This window comes from Salmo trutta, chromosome 13 (genome assembly GCF_901001165.1).
Source record: "Salmo trutta chromosome 13, fSalTru1.1, whole genome shotgun sequence".
NCBI lineage: Eukaryota > Metazoa > Chordata > Actinopteri > Salmoniformes > Salmonidae > Salmo > Salmo trutta.
In genome coordinates this window covers 14,031,214-14,049,061 of record NC_042969.1, presented here as the reverse complement: position 1 = coordinate 14,049,061, position 17,848 = coordinate 14,031,214, and the positions used below count along the sequence as shown (strand labels likewise).

Genomic DNA, 17,848 nt, shown 5'->3' with positions numbered 1-17,848 from the left:
AACACCATTATTTGTTTCTTACTGAGATTCACTGTCAGGGCCCAGGTCTGACAGAATCTGTGCAGAAGATCTAGGTGGTGCTGTAGGCCTTCCTTGGTTGGGGACAGAAGCACCAGATCATCAGCAAAAAGTTCTGTGGTGGATGAATCAGAATGTATCCCTTTGGACTCTGGTGTTGGAAGCCTGACTTCTTCCCTTAGCTAGGGCTCAGTCACTTGGGGTCCAGAGAGGGGAGAGGTCAGGCTTGTCTTTCATATGTCCCTGGTGCTATGCAGAATATCAGAAAGGGAAGAGGACCGAATGGAACATTGTCTACATATGTGTGTGTGTCTTACTGAGGATGGGCCTCTATGAGATAGCACTGACAGAGGAGATTTACGATGTCTTTGGGTAATAAAGCCTAAAGAGCATTCCAGATAACATGAGCTAATGGTTCTGTTCTATACCGTACCAGGGAGAGACGGTTCCAGTTTGGAGTAGGAGGACCAAACACTGGTCTATACAATGAAAACTGTTGACACAGCAGTTGCTCTCTTCTATGTTTTATAGATATCTTTCATACAAAACGTAACCTTGTGACCCATTCTATGTATCTGTGGTTCGTCATGTACGTTGAGAGGGGTGTATCTTGGCTATAAAAGCTCTTTGTACTTTTGTGTTGACACTTTCAATGGTTCATTAGAGATAGCGCATCATTGAAAGTCAAGTGCTTTTGCAAAGCTCTTATTATTAAAGATGTAGTTTAAGTATAACTCTGACTGGTGTGTGAAGTTTAACTCTCCTCATTTGGTAATACAGAAATTAGCCACCACACTTCTGATTCTAGTACGGTGAGGCCGGGTGCTGCAGACTGTTCTAGTGCCCTCGGCAATTCGTTGATATATACAGTACCTGCCAAAGGTTTGGACACACCTACTCATTCAAGGGTTTTTCTTTATTTTTACTATTTTCTACATTGTCAAATAATAGTGAAGACCTCAACTATGAAATAACACATATGGAATCATGTAGTAACCCAAAAAGTGTTCAACAAATAAAAATATATTTTAGATTCTTCAAAGTAGCCACCCTTTTCCTTGATGACAGATTTGCACACTCTTGGCATTCTCTCAACCAGCTTCACCTGGAATGCTTTCACAATGGTCTTGAAGGAGTTCCCACATATGCTGAGCACTTGTTGGCTGCTTTTAGGTTCCAACACGGCGACTGGAACTAAAAATCTCAAATTTGGACTCCCGATTAAAGGACAGATTTCCATGATCTAATGTCCATTGCTTGTGTTTCTTTACCTAAACAAGTCTCTCTTCTAATTGGTGTCCTTTAGTGGTTTCTTTGCAGCAATTTGACCATGAAGGCCTGATTCACGCAGTCTCCTCTGAACAGTTGATGTAGAGATGTCTGTTACTTGAACTATGTGAAGCATTTATTTGGGCTGCAATAGCTGATGCTGGTAACTCTAATGAACTTATCCTCTGCAGCAGAGGTAACTCTGGGTCTTCCTTTCCTGTGGTGGTCCTCATGAGAGCCAGTTTCATCATAGCGCGTGATGGTTTTTGTGACTGCACTTGAAGAAACGTTCAAAGTTCATGAAACTTCATGTCTTAAAGTAATGATGGACTGTCATTTCGCTTTGCTTATTTGAGTTGTTCTTGCCATAATATGGACTTGGTCTTTTACCAAATAGGGCTATCTTCTGTATACCACCCCTACCTTGTCACAACACAACTGATTGGCTCAAACGCATTAAGAAGGAAAGAAATTCCATTATTTAACTTTTAACAAGGCACACCGGTTAATTGAAATGCATTCCAGGTGACTACCTCATGGAGCTGGTTGAGAGAATGTTGAGTGTGAAAAACGGTCATCAAGGCAAAGGGTGGCTACTTTGAAAAACCGCAAATGTTTTGATTTGTTTAACACTTTTTAGTTTACTACATGATTCCATGTGTTATTTCATTGTCACGTCCTGGCCAGTATAAGGGTTAATTGGTATTGTAGTTTGGTCAGGACGTGGCAGAGGGTATTTGTTTTATGTGGTTAGGGGTGGTGTGTTTGTTGTAGGGGATTTGATTTGTGTATTCCGGGGTTTTGGGGCACTGTTCCTTGTTATGTATGTCTATGATTGATCTAGCTGTTGTATGTCTATGTGTGGTCAATTGGGGTTGGGACTCTCAATTGAAGGCAGGTGTTGTCCATTTGCCTTTGATTGAGAGTCCCATATATTAGGGTGTGTTTGTATGTGTCTTTTGTGGGAGATTGTTGATTTTGCACTGCGTTTTTGGATAGCCTGCAAAACTGTTACCGTTGTAAGTACTGTTTATTGTTTTTTTTGTTCAAGTGGATGCTTTACATGTTTTCTTCAATAAACATGAGTGTCCACAATCCCGCTGCATTTTGGTCCTCCTTTCCTCAACACAACGAAGAACGTGACATTCATCGTTTTGATGTCTTCACCATTATTCTACAATGTAGAAAATATTAAAAATAAAGAAAAACCCTTGAATGAGCAGGTGTGTCCAAACTTTTGACTTGGTACTGTATGTTGAAGAGGGTGGGGCTTAAGCTGCATCCCTGTTTCACCCAACGGCCCTGTGGGAAGAAATTTGTGTTTTTTGCCAATTTTAACCTCTTGTTTATGTACATGGATTTTATAATGTTGTATGTTTTTCCCTTAACACCACTTTCCATCAACTTGTATAGCAGACCCTCATGCCAAATTGAGTAAAGCTTTTTTGAAATCAATGAAGCATGATAAGACTTTGTTTGTTTGTCAATTAGGGTGTGCAGGGTGAATACGTGGTCTGTCGTAAGGTAATTTGGTAAAAAGCCAATTTGACATTTGCTCAGTACATTGTGTTTGCTGAGGAAATGTACGAGTCTGTTGTTAATAATTCAGAGGATTTTCCCAAGGTTGCTGTTTACGCATATCCCACAGTAGTTATTGGGGTCAAATTTTTCTCCACTTTTGTGGATTGGGGTGAGCAGTCCTTGGTTCCAAATATTGGGGAATATGCCAGAGCTGAGGATGATAAAAAGTTTAAGGATAGCCAATTTGAATTTGTGGTCTGTATATTTTATCATTTCATTTAGGATACCATCAACCCCACAGGCCTTTTTGGGTTGGAGGGTTTGTATTTTGTCCTGTAGTTCATTCACTATAATTGGAGAATCCACTGGGAACTGGTAGTCTTTAATAGTTGATTCTAAGATTGTGTATATGTTTTTGCTGTTTGTTCTTTGTCATCGAGCCAAAACGATTATAGAAGTGGTTTATCCATACATCCCCGTTTTGGATAGATAACAATCTGTGTTTGTTTAGAGCTTTCCAATTTTCCCAGAAGTGGTTAGATTCAATGAATTCTTCAATTACATTGAGCTGATTTCTGACGTGCTGTTCCTTTTTCCGTAGTGTATTTCTGTATTGTTTTAGTGATTCAGGCTGTGGTTTTCTGGGTCTTTTTGTTTTTGGTTGGATAGGTTTCTCAATTTCTTTCTTAGGTTTTTGCATTTTTCATCAATCCATTTGTTAATTTTATTAGGTTGTCTGCTTTAAATGTTTAGATTTGATAGGGAAGCTGAGAGGTCAAATATACTGTTTAGGTTTTCTACTGCCAAATTTACACCTTCACTATTACAGTGAAACATTTTGTCCAGGAAATTGTCAAGAAGGGATTGAATTTGTTGTCTAATAGTTTTTTGGTAGATTTCCACACTACATTCCTTCCATCTATAGCATTTCTTAATATTCCTTTGGCTTTGATGCCTCATGATTGTGCAAAGCTCTGTTCAAGTATAGTGTGATTTTGCTGTGGTCTGATAGGGGTGTCAGTGGACTGACTGTGCACTGACCTCAACCCAGAGTCAGTTCAAAGGTTTTCTACAACTATAGGTGTACCTACCATAGGAGGTCCCTTAGCATAACATTGACCATGTACATACCGTCCGACAGAGCTGCAGGAGTTGTGACCCGTTTTTGTTGGTTATGTTGTTGTAATTGTGTCTGGGGGGCATATGGGGAAGGGAATGCTGTCACCTCCAGGTAGGTGTTTGTCAACCTGTGTGCTGAGGTTGTCTGTCGGGTTCTTGTCCAGTTCTGGCATTTAGGTCGCCACAGACTAGTACATGTCCTTGAGCCTGGAAATTGTTGATCTCCCCCTCTAGGATGGAGAAGCTGTCATCGTTAAAGTATGGGGATTCTATTGGGTTGTCGTGACGTGACTATCATTAATGTGATGACTGTTATTCATTGAATAATTACCTACTACGTTTTAATTGTTATTAGATTAAATTAATCATGTAACAATTAACTCATTAGGAATTTGGGACACCACGGGAAAAGTTGTTTAACGAGTTACTGTATCCCGAATTAAACTCAAGAATATATAGATATAACAGTCACTAATTCATCATTTCCTCATATCAGTCTCATTCTGAACGTTGCAGACTTCGTGAATCTGCACAAACCCGAGTCTCATTGATCATTCCGTACCACACAAATTGATTTGATTATTTTACGAACAAACCAAATGATAACATAGGATACACACACACACACGGTGTAGATTATTGATTAGTAACTTAATACGATGACAACAGGTCCCTAGCGGACTAACACAATATGACACTTGTTACATAAGATGGAAAGTTAGAGAGAAAGAGAAGCAACACTTGGATACATTTGGAAACTATGCTTTCAGTAGCCCTAATACCTTGCCCCGAACTGCCACTCTTTGGGTAAGAAGTCATGTATGTATTTACGTGTTGGAGGTCTTCGTTGGGCTCAGGACTTCGTGGGCAGGGTTCCGCTTTGTGAGAAGGGTTCGATTGGGCCTCAGTTCTTCGGATGACCTTCACCTTCGTTCTCAGGTGTAAGTCTCTGATTGTTCACGAGGTCACAATGTCCTTCTTAGTTGTCTGTTTACTTGCACTCGTTCTGGAAGAGGGGTCTTCTGAGGACTGCTAATCAGCCATGTCGATGATCCCGGAGTGGGGATGAGAGCAGTGCAGGCAACAATGATTTGAAGAAAATAACCGGATGGTCCTACATAAATTCACCCCACCTCTTTAAGGAATACCTGGGATAGGATTAAGTAATCCTTCTAACCCCCCTACCCTCCCCCCAAAAAATATATAGATGTACTATTGTAAAGTGGTTGTTCCACTGGATATCATAAGGTGAATGCACCAATTTGTAAGTCGCTCTGGATAAGAGCGTCTGCTAAATGACGTAAATGTAAATGTACTTAGAACAGCTACTCAACAGTAGCATTGGATTGTTAGAGGTTCTTTTGTCTTCAATCTTGTGTTGCGTTCCGGGGTTGTGACTAATGTGGACCAAGCTGCAGCTTGTGGTCCGTCTAGTTCCATATGTTTATTCTTAACTTGATCCTGTATACCCTCGGGTAAAAAGGGGCGTTTACGTCATGCTGACACACTGCCTGGGCTCCCTGGGGCGTGGCTAGTTACGAAGCATGGTATCATCATTTACTATGATCTCGTTAGAGAACTAAAATCACAATCTTATCGTCACAAAAACATTCTCTTTGTCCTTGATATTTTCTACACAACGTAAAGGATGTAATCCAGATGGACACAGTGTAAAACTCTTCAAGTTACAATGTTTTCGTTATAAAGTCTTCGTACAACTTTTAATGACATCACAAAATAGACATTCATTTTCCATATTCAATCTCTCATCATTCCCAACATTCGGATGTTGAAATATATTGTCCCATTGTTAGACGTTGAAGTTTTGGGCGGCAAACTCTTCTGTAACAAAGTGGCATTCCATTCACCCAAACTAGAGACCAGGATGGAGTTGGTCTGCTGCATTATAATTTACGATCGACGTGAGGTGTCATAAAATCCCCAATCTCTCTCTCCTCTCTCTCTCTCTCTCTCTCTCTCTCTCTCTCTCTCTCTCTCTCTCTCTCTCTCTCTCTCTCTCTCTCTCTCTCTCCTCGCTCTCTCTCTGCATCTCTCTCTCTCTCTCTCTCTCTCTCTCTCTCTCTCTCTCTCTGCTCCTCTCTCTCGCTCTCTCTCTGCATCTCTCTCTCTGCATCTCTCTCTCTGCTCTCTCTCTCTCTGCATCTCTCTCTCTCTCTCTGCATCTCTCTCTCTCTCTCTGCATCTCTCTCTCTCTCCCTCTCTGCATCTCTCTCTCTCTCTCTCTCTCTCTCTGCATCTCTCTCTCTCTCTCTGCATCTCTCTCTCTCTCTCTCTGCATCTCTCTCTCTCTCTCTGCATCTCTCTCTCTCTCTCTGCATATCTCTCTCTCTCTGCATCTATCTCTCTGCATCTCTCTCTCTGCATCTCTCTCTCTCTGCATCTCTCTCTCTCTGCATCTCTCTCTCATCTCCTCTCTCTCTCTGCATCTCTCTCTGCATCCTCTCTCTGCATCCTCCTCTGCATCTCTCTCTCTCTCTGCATCTCTCTCTCTCTCTCTGCATCTCTCTCTCTGCATCTCTCTCTCTGCATCTCTCTCTCTCTCTCTGCATCTCTCTCTCTCTCTCTGCATCTCTCTCTCTCTCTCTCTGCATCTCTCTCTCTCTGCATCTCTCTCTCTCTGCATCTCTCTCTCTGCATCTCTCTCTCTTCATCTCTCTCTCTGCATCTCTCTCTCTCTCTCTGCATCTCTCTCTCTCTCTCTCTGCATCTCTCTCTCTGCATCTCTCTCTCTCTGCATCTCTCTCTCTCTGCATCTCTCTCTCTGCATCTCTCTCTCTGCATCTCTCTCTCTGCATCTCTCTCTCTCTGTATCTCTCTCTCTCTGCATCTCTCTCTCTCTCTGCATCTCTCTCTCTCTCTGCATCTCTCTCTCTCTCTGCATCTCTCTCTCTCTGCATCTCTCTCTCTCTGCATCTCTCTCTCTGCATCTCTCTCTCTGTATCTCTCTCTCTCTCTCTCTGCATCTCTCTCTCTGCATCTCTCTCTCAAATTCAAATTCAAGCTGCTTTATTGGCATGAAAAACATTGTGTCAATATTGCCAAAGCAACAATGTATACAATATACATTGTAATACAATTATAAACAATAACAAATAATAATATAAAATGGCTGTAAATAATAATACAAAATTAAATATAAAAATAATAACAATAAAATAGTAGTAAAATAATAGTAAAATAGTAGAATGTAATAAATATAAAAATCTAAATATCTAAATATGGAAAATGAATCTATAACTAACTTATAACTAAATAACGGTCATCTTCACCATTACATCAGTACTACAACTACTATCATCATTACCACTACTACTACCACCACCATCACTAAACTGCTATCATTACCATTACTACCCATACCACTACTATTTGGAATGATAAACAACAACAATAATAATAGAAATAACAATAACAGTAATAACAATAATAGTAATAATAAGTAAGTTACTGCTTACTATGCAGATGTTATTATTCAGTGTCTCTCAGAGGAGAGGAGCCATTGCTCTTTCGCCCATGAGTATTTTTAGTTTTTCCTCTGGGTTTAATAAGTTCAAATTTTGAATAAATGTAGTCATTTCTGTGAATAAGGAATCTCTTTGTGAGGAATATTTATCACAGTAAAGGAGAAAGTGCATCTCTGTCTCTACCTCCCCTGTCGTGCAGTGACCACATACACGCTCCTCTTTGGGTAGCCATGTCTTTTTATGTCTGCCGGTTTCTATTGCCAATCGGTGGTCACTCAGCCTGTACTTGGTAAGGATCTGTCTCTGCCAGGTGGTCACTCAGCCTGTACTTGGTAAGGATCTGTCTCTGCCAGGTGGTCACTCAGCCTGTACTTGGTAAGGATCTGTCTCTGCCAGGTGGTCACTCAGCCTGTACTTGGTAAGGATCTGTCTCTGCCAGGTGGTCACTCAGCCTGTACTTGGTAAGGATCTGTCTCTGCCAGGTGGTCACTCAGCCTGTACTTGGTAAGGATCTGTCTCTGCCAGGTGGTCACTCAGCCTGTACTTGGTAAGGATCTGTCTCTGCCAGGTGGTCACTCAGCCTGTACTTGGTAAGGATCTGTCTCTGCCAGGTGGTCACTCAGCCTGTACTTGGTAAGGATCTGTCTCTGCCAGGTGGTCACTCAGCCTGTACTTGGTAAGGATCTGTCTCTGCTTCGTATCTCTGACAGAGTAGAGATAATCAGCCAATTCATATTCTCTGTTTAGGGTCAGATAGCAATTTAGTCAGCTTTGGGATTTTGTTTTGTTTTTCCAATGTTGTAAATATGAGTCCTTTGATTGGTTCATGATTTTGTTTATTTGAATTCTTTCTTTTGAAGCAGTGCTGGTGTCAGCTTGGTTGGTGAGGTCCAACACCAGCTGACTGAGAGGGCTCGTTTCTGGGCTCAGCTCTTGGGTTTGGAGTGCTTTAAATTGCAGAGTTGAATTTGGAATTGAATTTAGATGTAGCCAAAATTGTAATGATCTTTTCTGTATTTTCATTATTACTGGAAAGCGGCCCAATTCTGCCCTACATGCATTAGTTGGTGTATTTCTCTGGACTTGTAGGATTTTCCGACAGAATTCTGCATGTAGGGCTTCAATTGGATGTTTGTCCCACATTTTAAAGTCCAGTTTATTGAGTGGCCCCCAAACCTCACTTCCGTAAAGAGCTATTGGTAGGATTACACTGTCAAATATTTTGGTCCAAATTCTAATTGGGATGTTGATTTTGAATAATTTCATTTTTATTGCATACAATGCTCTGCGGGCTTTTTCATTGAGTGCATTCACTGCCATATTAAAGTTTCCCGATGCAGATATGGTCAGACCAAGGTAGGTGTAATTTTTAGTGTGCTCAATTATGGTGTTGTTCAGGGTGAATTTATATTTGTGTTTCTGACATCTGGGTTTCTTTTGGAAAATCATGATTTTCGTTTTTTTTTTTTTTATTTACTGCCAGGGCCCAATTATGGCAATATTGCTCTAGAATATTAATGTTCTGTTGAAGACCTTCTTTGGTTGGTGATAGAAGTACCAAGTCATCAGCATATAGCAGGTATTTCACCTCTGTCAAATAGTGTGAGTCCTGGGCCTGGAGAATGGTCCAACATGTCTGCTAATTCATTGATATAAATGTTGAAAAGATTTGGACTCAAACTGCAGCCTTGTCTCACACCTCGACATTGTGAAAATAATTCTGTTCTTTGGTTTTTGATTTTTATTGCACATTTATTTTCTGTGTACATACAAATAATTTCAATATTTGTAGGAGCTCATTTTTTCAGCAGCTGCTGCTCAATTTGGAACTCCGGAACTCTCTCTCTCTCTCTCTGCATCTCTCTCTCTCTCTCTCTCTCTCTCTCTCTCTCTCTCTGCATCTCTCTCTCTCTCTCTCTCTCTCTCTCTCTCTGCATCTCTCTCTCTCTCTCTGCATCTCTCTCTCTCTCTCTGCATCTCTCTCTATCTCTCTCTCTGCATCTCTCTCTCTGCATCTCTCTCTCTCTCTGCATCTCTCTCTCTCTGCATCTCTCTCTTCTCGCATCTCTCTCTCTCTGCATCTCTCTCTTCTGCATCTATCTCTCTCTGCATCTGCATCTCCTCTCTCTCTCTGCCGCATCTCTCTCTCTCTCTATGCATCTCTCTCTCTCTCTGCATCTCTCTCTCTCTCTCTATCTCTCTCTCTGCATCTCTCTCTGCATCTCTCTCTCTCTCTCTCTCTCTCTGCATCTCTCTCTCTCTCTCTCTCTGCATCTCTCTCTCTCTCTCTCTCTCTCTCTCTCTCTGCATCTCTCTCTCTCTCTGCATCTCTCTCTCTCTGCATCTCTCTCTCTCTGCATCTCTCTCTCTCTGCATCTCTGTCTCTCTCTCTGCATCTCTCTCTCTCTGCCTGCATCTCTCTCTCTCTCTCTGCATCTCTCTCTCTCTCTGCATCTCTCTCTCTCTCTCTCTCTCTCTCTCTGCATCTCTCTCTCTCTGCATCTCTCTCTCTCTCTCTCTCTCTCTCTCTGCATCTCTCTCTCTCTGCATCTCTCTCTCTGCATCTCTCTCTCTCTGCATCTCTCTCTCTGCATCTCTCTCTGTTCTTTTAATCTGTTTCTAACACCATGGGACAGCATCTCCGCTGGTCTGTGGTCCTTTCATGTCATCCTCTCTTTAGCATAATTGGCCGTCCGTTTGTCTGACTGCATACGTGTCCCTCTGTCTGTGCTTAAGCACTTTATAACGGCATTAGACCCATCTCCTCTAGTCTCTGCTAGTCTGTGTGGCTTTTCGTGTCATTGTTCATTGGCCGTAGCGTCTCCGACAGATCATTATCTTATGGTGGTGAACAGAAGGAACGAGGAAGAGAGAAGGGGAGCCCGGATCTGTGTGCGGGGAGCCCAGCCTTTATATTAAGCCTTATTTAATTAGACATTTTCTTTCTGTCCTCCCCTCCTCCCCATTTGTTTGTTTAGCTCTGTTGTTTTATGGGAAGGAGGGGGGAGGGAAGGCAATAGAAATGAGGTTGACATAGGATTACTGTTAATAAGCAGCTGAGGGACAGGGGGGGATGGGCTCCGGGGACTTTATGGCTTTTCATTACTGAGGTTGTATCATTCAAATGGGCCTCATCTGCTCTGAAACCATGTGAGTCGTGACGACACACGGTGTGTTGTAACTTCAGTCAGGTTGGGTTTCTATAAATGCTGAGATGCATGGAGAGCACAGGAGGTTGGTGGCATCTTAATCGGGGAGGACGGGCTCGAGGTAATGGCTGGAGCGGAATCTGTGGAATGGTATCAAATACATCCAACACGTGGGTTCCACACGTTCGCCATTCTATTCACTCTGTTCCAGCCATCATTATAAGCCATCCTCCTTTCAGCAGCCTCCTGTGATAGAGGCAGTAAGATAGATGGATGGGATTGACAGATAAATGGATGGATCGATTCACATTCATTAGTTGTTGTTTTTTTCTCACACAGAGTGAAGATGTTAAAAGAGCTTTTCTGCTCCGTTAGTCCCAAATAAAGGTCCTCCTCATCCCCCTGTCATTGAGTAATGTCTGCTGGGATGAATGGCTTTTCATTAGCGACATAATTAGGAACTGCAGGCAGTGTTCAACATGGTCCATCACGGCAGCACAGCTCAAAGCACCATTAGACTGTGGTCAAAAATCTGTTTCTCGCTCTTTGCTTATTCTGAGAGAAACATTTCAATCAAACCGTGTCCAAAGCCTTAGGGGAAAGATGGCTGTCGAAGGTCAGTTTAAATTTCAACGGCAGTAATTAGATTGCTGATTAGTCAGTGCCTCCCAATGCAACTCTGACGAAATGGCTTATTGTGCTATGGGTGTGTGGCGGTAGGCTAGACGAGAGAGGGGAATGCCAGTGGCGCGTGTTGACTTAATGTCACCCATCCATTTAGCTTCTGCTCTGGTTGGCCTGGCAGGCACTGGAAACGCCAGGCTCATTCATCTCAGGTCTCCCACTCAGCGGCCACACACATGGATTCTGTCATACACCCCTGACACACACACACACACGTGTGCACTTTAACACAGACAGACGGACATAAACAACCACCCACACACACACTACAGAAACAATGACACACACACAACCACACACACCTGCAGATGCTCTCACTCCCCAGGGCGGTCATGCGTGCACATACACTCAGCCCACTCTGAAAAGCCCTGTGATTGATTGACAGACCCCAGCAGTTATTGGTATTCCAGCAGCGAGCTGCACCCACTATGAGTGACAATCGGATGGATGTTTTTGCAGGTCCAGACTCCTCATCCATTTTAAAACATTTCACCCGTCTCTCTGTCTTCTCTCCTTCTGTCTCCATCAGAAGGGCATCCCTATCGGCCAGTTCTGCAAGGACTTCAACGAGAAGACAGAAGAGCTCAAGGAAGGGAATCCCTCTGCTCATCAAGATTCATGTTAAGGTGTGATAAAAAATACTACTCACTCAGTGTACCCAGCCCTGCCCCCTACAGCTAACCCTTTCAGAGATCCTGCCTGATTTCACTGGCTGCATACCATTACCCAAGAACCTCCATTATTCATACTGTTCCACTGAAGTAAGCTTTTCCGTTTGCATTCATTAATCTAGCGTTGTCCGGGGGGACGTAAAAGTCTCCCAGAATGTAGCGCGTATAAAAGGATAGAATCATCGTAAAGAGGATAGAATCATCGTAAAGAGGATAGAATCATCGTAAAGAGGATAGAATCATCGTAAAGAGGATAGAATCATCGTAAAGTGGCTTTTATGATTTTTTTCATATGGTATTCATTTTTCATATCTCATACAGCAGCGTTTTTCTGTTAATCAGTTTTCGAAGTCCTCTAGCCAATTATACATGCATTGATGTCAGTGCATATGTGGAATATCTAATGAGGGAACAGATTAAGCCTTGTAAACCCCATAGGCATTGACTGACAGAAAGACTCAGAACTTTGTCCAACCCACCTGCAGCCTCGCTCTTACTCACGGGCTCCATCTGCTGGGCACTACAAGCATCTCCTCACTACCCAAATGTCCTTTTGTGTATATAAAGGAGGATACCTAGTCGGTTGTACAACTGAATGCCTTCAACTAAAATGTGTCTAACGCATTTAACCCAACCCCTCTGAATCAGAGAGGTGCGGGGGGGGGGGCTGCCTTAATCGACATCCACGTCTTCAGCGCCCGGGGAACAGTGGGTTAACTGCCTTGATCAGGGGCAGAACGACAAATTCTTACCTTGTCAGCTCGGGGATTCGATCCAGCAACCTTTCAGTTACTGACCCAATGCTAGTAGAATTTCCCTTGCCGTGTCGATCTACTGAGTATTGTTTGTCATGCTTTATATAATACACTATATATACACCCGTATGTGGACACCCCTTCAAATTAGTGGATTTGGATATTTCAGTCTCACCCATTGCTGACAGACAGAATTAAGCACACAGCCATGAAATCTCCATAGACAAACACAGGCAGTAGAATGGCCTTACTGAAGAGCTCAGTGACTTTCAACGTGGCACTGTCATAGGATGCCACCTTTCCAACAAGTCAGTTCGTCAAATTTTGGCCCTGCTAGAGCTGCCCCGGTCAACTGTACGTGCTGTTATTGTGAAGTGGAAACGTCTAGGAGCAACAACGGCTCAGCCGCGAAGTGGTAGGCCACACAAGCTCACAGAACGGGACCTCCGAGTGCTGAAGGGCACAGCGCGTAAAAATCGTCTGTCCTCAGTTGCAACTCTCACTACAGAGTTCCAAACTACCTCTGGAAGCAACGTCAGCATAATAACTGTTCATCGGGAGCTTCATGAAATGGATATCCATGGCCAAGCACAAGCCAAAGATCACCATGTGCAATGCCAAGCGTTGGCGTAAAGCTCACCGCCATTGGACTCTGGAGCAGTGGAAACGCGTTCTCTGGTGTGATGAATCACGCTTCACCATCTGGCAGTCTGACTGACAAATCTGGGTTTGGCGGCTGCCAGGAGAACACTATTTGCCCCAATACAAAGTGCCAATGTAAAGTTTGGTGGAGGATGGTCTGGGGCTGTTTTTCATGGTTCGGGCTAGGCCCCTTAGTTCCAGTTAAGGGAAATCTTAACGCTACAGCATCCAATGACATTCTAGACAATTCTGTGCTTCCAACTTTGTGGCAACAGTTTGGGGAAGGCCCTTTCCTGTTTCAGCATGACAATGCCTGGCCTGCATGACTGGCCTGCACAGAGCCCTGACCTCAACCCCATCAAACACCTATGTGATGATTTGGAACGTCGACTGCAAGCCAGGCCTAATTGCCCAGACTTGGTTTAGCTAGTGTAGTGGAAGTGTCTCTCTCGCTGGCATGCCACAGGGCTGTTGGAACCTTGCAGCCTCGATCAGTCTTGTGTTCATTGTTCCTTCATTTCTTTCTCCCTGTCTCTGACTCATTCTGTTCAACAAAAGGATAGGAGCAGTAGCAAATCTTCCTATTTTACAAAGTCACCATCCCTAAATCAAGAGTAATTCTCGGATGTTGCTATTGTCCGCCAGATCGATGCCAGGAGATTTAGGCCATCCCAGCGAATGGCTATTTCATAGAAGACAAATGGTGTCATTTCATTGTGAGGTCACTGATGATAGATAATTCCATTGACAAGTTAATGCAGAACAGAGACTGAGAGCAACTTCCACTTCATACAGCGTCCGTTCCACTTTGATCAAACCTTGATTGATGGATTAAAACACATCTAAAAGGAACTCTCTCTTCCCTACTGTCTCTCTCGATCTCTCTTTCTGTCTTACTCTTTCACACTGCAGCCTGACAGGACGTATGACCTGAAGATCGGCCAACCCACAGTGTCTTACTTCCTCAAGCAGGTGACTGGCATCCAGAAAGGGGCCAGTAAAACCGGCAAGGTTTGGACATTGTTGGCTGGTTTCCCCCCCTCACTCCATCTCTGTAGCTGGCTGTCTGAGGCCAGGCCCGTACCGGACGGGCCGATGCAGACGTCTCACACAGGGCTTTGAGGCGGAGATTGGACTTCTTTGATTGATGATATATTTATGATCGGGGGGGTGCTTTGAGCCAGGCAATTACAGGCAGGAGGAAGGTAGTGGGAAAAGTGGTGGGCTAAGGAAAGAGAATTATGGATTTCCTCTTTCCGCGCCAGCTCCTCCCTTTGATCACTTCCTCGTTTTTCCCCCACTCTCCTCCACACTCTGCCCTCCTTTTTGCTCCTTACCCTTTCTCTTTCTTCCGCCCTCCGCTCCCCTCGGTTTCTTCATCCTATTCCCACCTTGGACTCTTATCTCTTTCACCATCTCTAGGCTATGAGACAGCCGGAATGGTGTCTGTGGAGGGCTGTGTATGAGATCGCTCAGTTCAAGGCCCAGGACGAGGCCTTCAACATGCAGAATGCTTCCTTAGAGACGGTCGTCAAGAGCATCATCGGTTCGGCTCGCTCGTTGAGCATTGAGATCGTCAACGAGTAGGACCCTTGTCTCAAAGTGCCCAGTGTCATTAATATTGTAACAATACTTGGCATTGAAAAACGCATTCTCTGTTGTACACTACCGTTCAAAAGTTTGGGGTCTCTTAGAAATGTCCTTGTGTTTTTGAAAGAAAAGCACATTTCTTGTCCATTAAAATAACATAATTGATCAGAAATACAGTGTAGACATTGTTAATGTTGTAAATTACCATTGTAGCTGGAAATTGCTTTTTTTTATGGAATATCTACGTAGGCGTACAGAGGCCCATTATCAGCAACCATCAGTCATGTGTCCAATGGCACGTTGTGTAAGCTAATCCAAGTTTATCATTTTAAAAGGTCATTAGAAAACCCTTTTGCAATTATGTTAGCACAACTGAAAACTGTTCTGCTGATTTTAAAGAAGCAATAATACTGGCCTTCTTTAGACTAGTTGAGTATCTGGAGCATCAGCATTTGTGGGTTCGATTACAGGCTCAAAATGGCCAGAAACAAAGACCTTTCTTCTGAAACTCGTCAGTCTATTCTTGTTCTGAGAAATGAGTCTTTTCGATGCTAGAAATTGGCAAGAAACTGAAGATCTCATACAACGCTGTGTACTACTCCTTCACAGAACAGCGCAAACTGGCTCTAACCAGAATAAAGAGGAGTGGGAGGCCCCGGTGCACAACTGAGCAAAAGGACAAGTACATTATTGTCTAGTTTGAGAAACAGACGCCTCACAAGTCCTCAACTGGCAGCTTCGTTAAATAGTACCCGCAAAACACCAGTCTCAACGTTAACAGTGAAGAAGCGACTCTGGGATGCTGGCCTTCTAGGCAGAGTTGCAAAGAAAAAGCCATATCTCAGACTGGCCAATAAAAATAAAAGATTAAGATGGGCAAAAGAACACAGACATTGGACAGACAAATCTAAGTTTGAGGTGTTCGGATCACGAAGAACATTCGTGAGATGCAGAAAAAATGAAAAGATGCTGGAGGAGTGCTTGATGCCATCTGTCAAGCATGGTGGAGGCAATGTGATGGTCTGGGGTGCTTTGGTGGTGGTAAAGTGGGAGATTTGTACAGGGTAAAAGGGATCTTGAAGGAAGGAAGGCTATCACTCCATTTTGCAACGCCATGCCATACCCAGTGGACGGCGCTCAATTGGAGCCAATTTCCTCCTACAACAGGACAATGACACAAAGCACAGCTCCAAACTATGCAGTCTATTTAGGGAAGAAGCAGTCAGCTGGTATTCTGTCTATAATGGAGTGGCCAGCACAGTCACCAGATCTCAACCCTATTGAGCTGTTGGGGGAGCAGCTTGACCATATGGTACATAAGAAGTGCCAATCCAAACTTGTGGGAGGTGCTTCAGTAAGCATGGGGTGAAATCTTTCAAGATTACCTCAACAAATTGACAACCAGAATGCCAAAGGTCTGCAAGGCTGTAATTGCTGCAAATGGAGGATTCTTTGACGAAAGCAAAGTCTGAAGGACACAATTATTATTTCAATTAAAAATCATTATTTATTATCTTGTCAGCATCTTGACTATTTCCTATTCATTTTGCAACTCATTTCATGTATGTTTTCATGGAAAACAAGGCCATTCTAAGTGACCCCAAACTTTTGAACGGTTGTGTATGTGTTGATAGACTGGAATTAAGTGCCATTCTCATCATTGGCAAATGGTACTGTCGTGACGCACCATTATTCAGTTAGGACCACTGTATCGTTGATAAAATAGTTGTTCCATTTTATTCACTTTTTTCTTATTTTCTCCTCTCTCTCTCCCGGTCTCTCTCACCCTGTCCACCTTCAGTTTATCGGCAGAGGAGTATAACACTTTCCTGGAGGAGAAGGAGCGGTTGAGAGCTGAGGCCGAAGCAGTCAGTGAAGAAGAAATGAGGACCCCCCCCAGCCACCCCATATCCTACATATGCATTTATACTGACCCTGTACTGTACACATACCACTCACATCACACATTCTGTCGAAATGTCATTTGCAGTAGCTCTGTATTTCTTAGCAAAATAAACTTGTATGATTTTAAGTGTAGTTGAGTGTGTTTTACGCCAATTTTCTCTCAAGGAGATTCATGTTTTCTTTAGAGTTTATTAAATACAAACGATGTGCAGAAGATGATTAAAGGAATGCATCTCATCTCTCAATATTGGCATCAAACCAAGCTGTATTAAAGGAATTTGTTATACAAATTGCTGCATCTTCTTTCATTTGCCATCTATCAAATTAAAAAACGGTTGAGTGGTCCCGGAGAAGTGGTTTTCCTGTGCTTTATATACACCAAGTATACCAAACATTAACACCTTAATATTGAGTTACATGGCCCATGTCTCCAATGCTTCCCAAAGTTGTCAAGTTAGCTGGATGTCCTTTGGGTGGTGGGCCATTCTTGATACACAAAGGAAACTGTTGAGCGTGAAAAAACCCAGCAGGTTTGCAGTTGTTGACACAAACCGGTGCCCCTGGCACATACTACCATACACTGTTCAAAGGCACTTAAGCCTTAAAATCCTTCTTTAACCTGTTTCCTCCCCTTCATCTACACTGATTGAAGTGGATTTTACAAGTGACATCAATAAGGGATCATAGCTTTCACCTGGTCAGTCTGTCATGGAAAGAGCAGGTGTTTGTAAAGTTTTGTATACTCTGTGTATATTCCCACACAATGAGGTTGGAATAATACTGTGAAAATGATAATTACATTTTAGTATAATGGCTGTTTGAAAATGTTGAGTTTTGGGGGTTGGAGTTTTGGCCTGCCTGGTGACATCACCAGGTGGTATAAGTTAATAGACCAATAACAAAGAGTTTCAAACCTCTGCCAATAACAGCTAGTTTTCAGATTGTATATCCCTCCCATTAGGTTCGTCCAATTAAGCCCATCACTCAGACCACTACCAGACAGTCCTAGCAAAATTCTTGCTTGAGAAATTGCTCTTTGC

General features: G+C 43.0%; 1 long non-coding RNA gene across 1 annotated transcript in view; it reads left to right on the top strand.

Moving 5' to 3' along the window:
* Nucleotides 1-16,787, top strand: part of LOC115205253 (uncharacterized) — a 70,804-nt gene extending 54,017 nt beyond the window's left edge. Inside the window, exons 3-4 of the long non-coding RNA XR_003880565.1 lie at nt 11,775-11,871; nt 16,705-16,787. This is a non-coding gene — a long non-coding RNA (uncharacterized LOC115205253). The remainder of the gene's footprint in view (nt 1-11,774; nt 11,872-16,704) is intronic.
* The last annotated feature ends 1,061 nt before the right edge of the window (nt 16,788-17,848 follow it).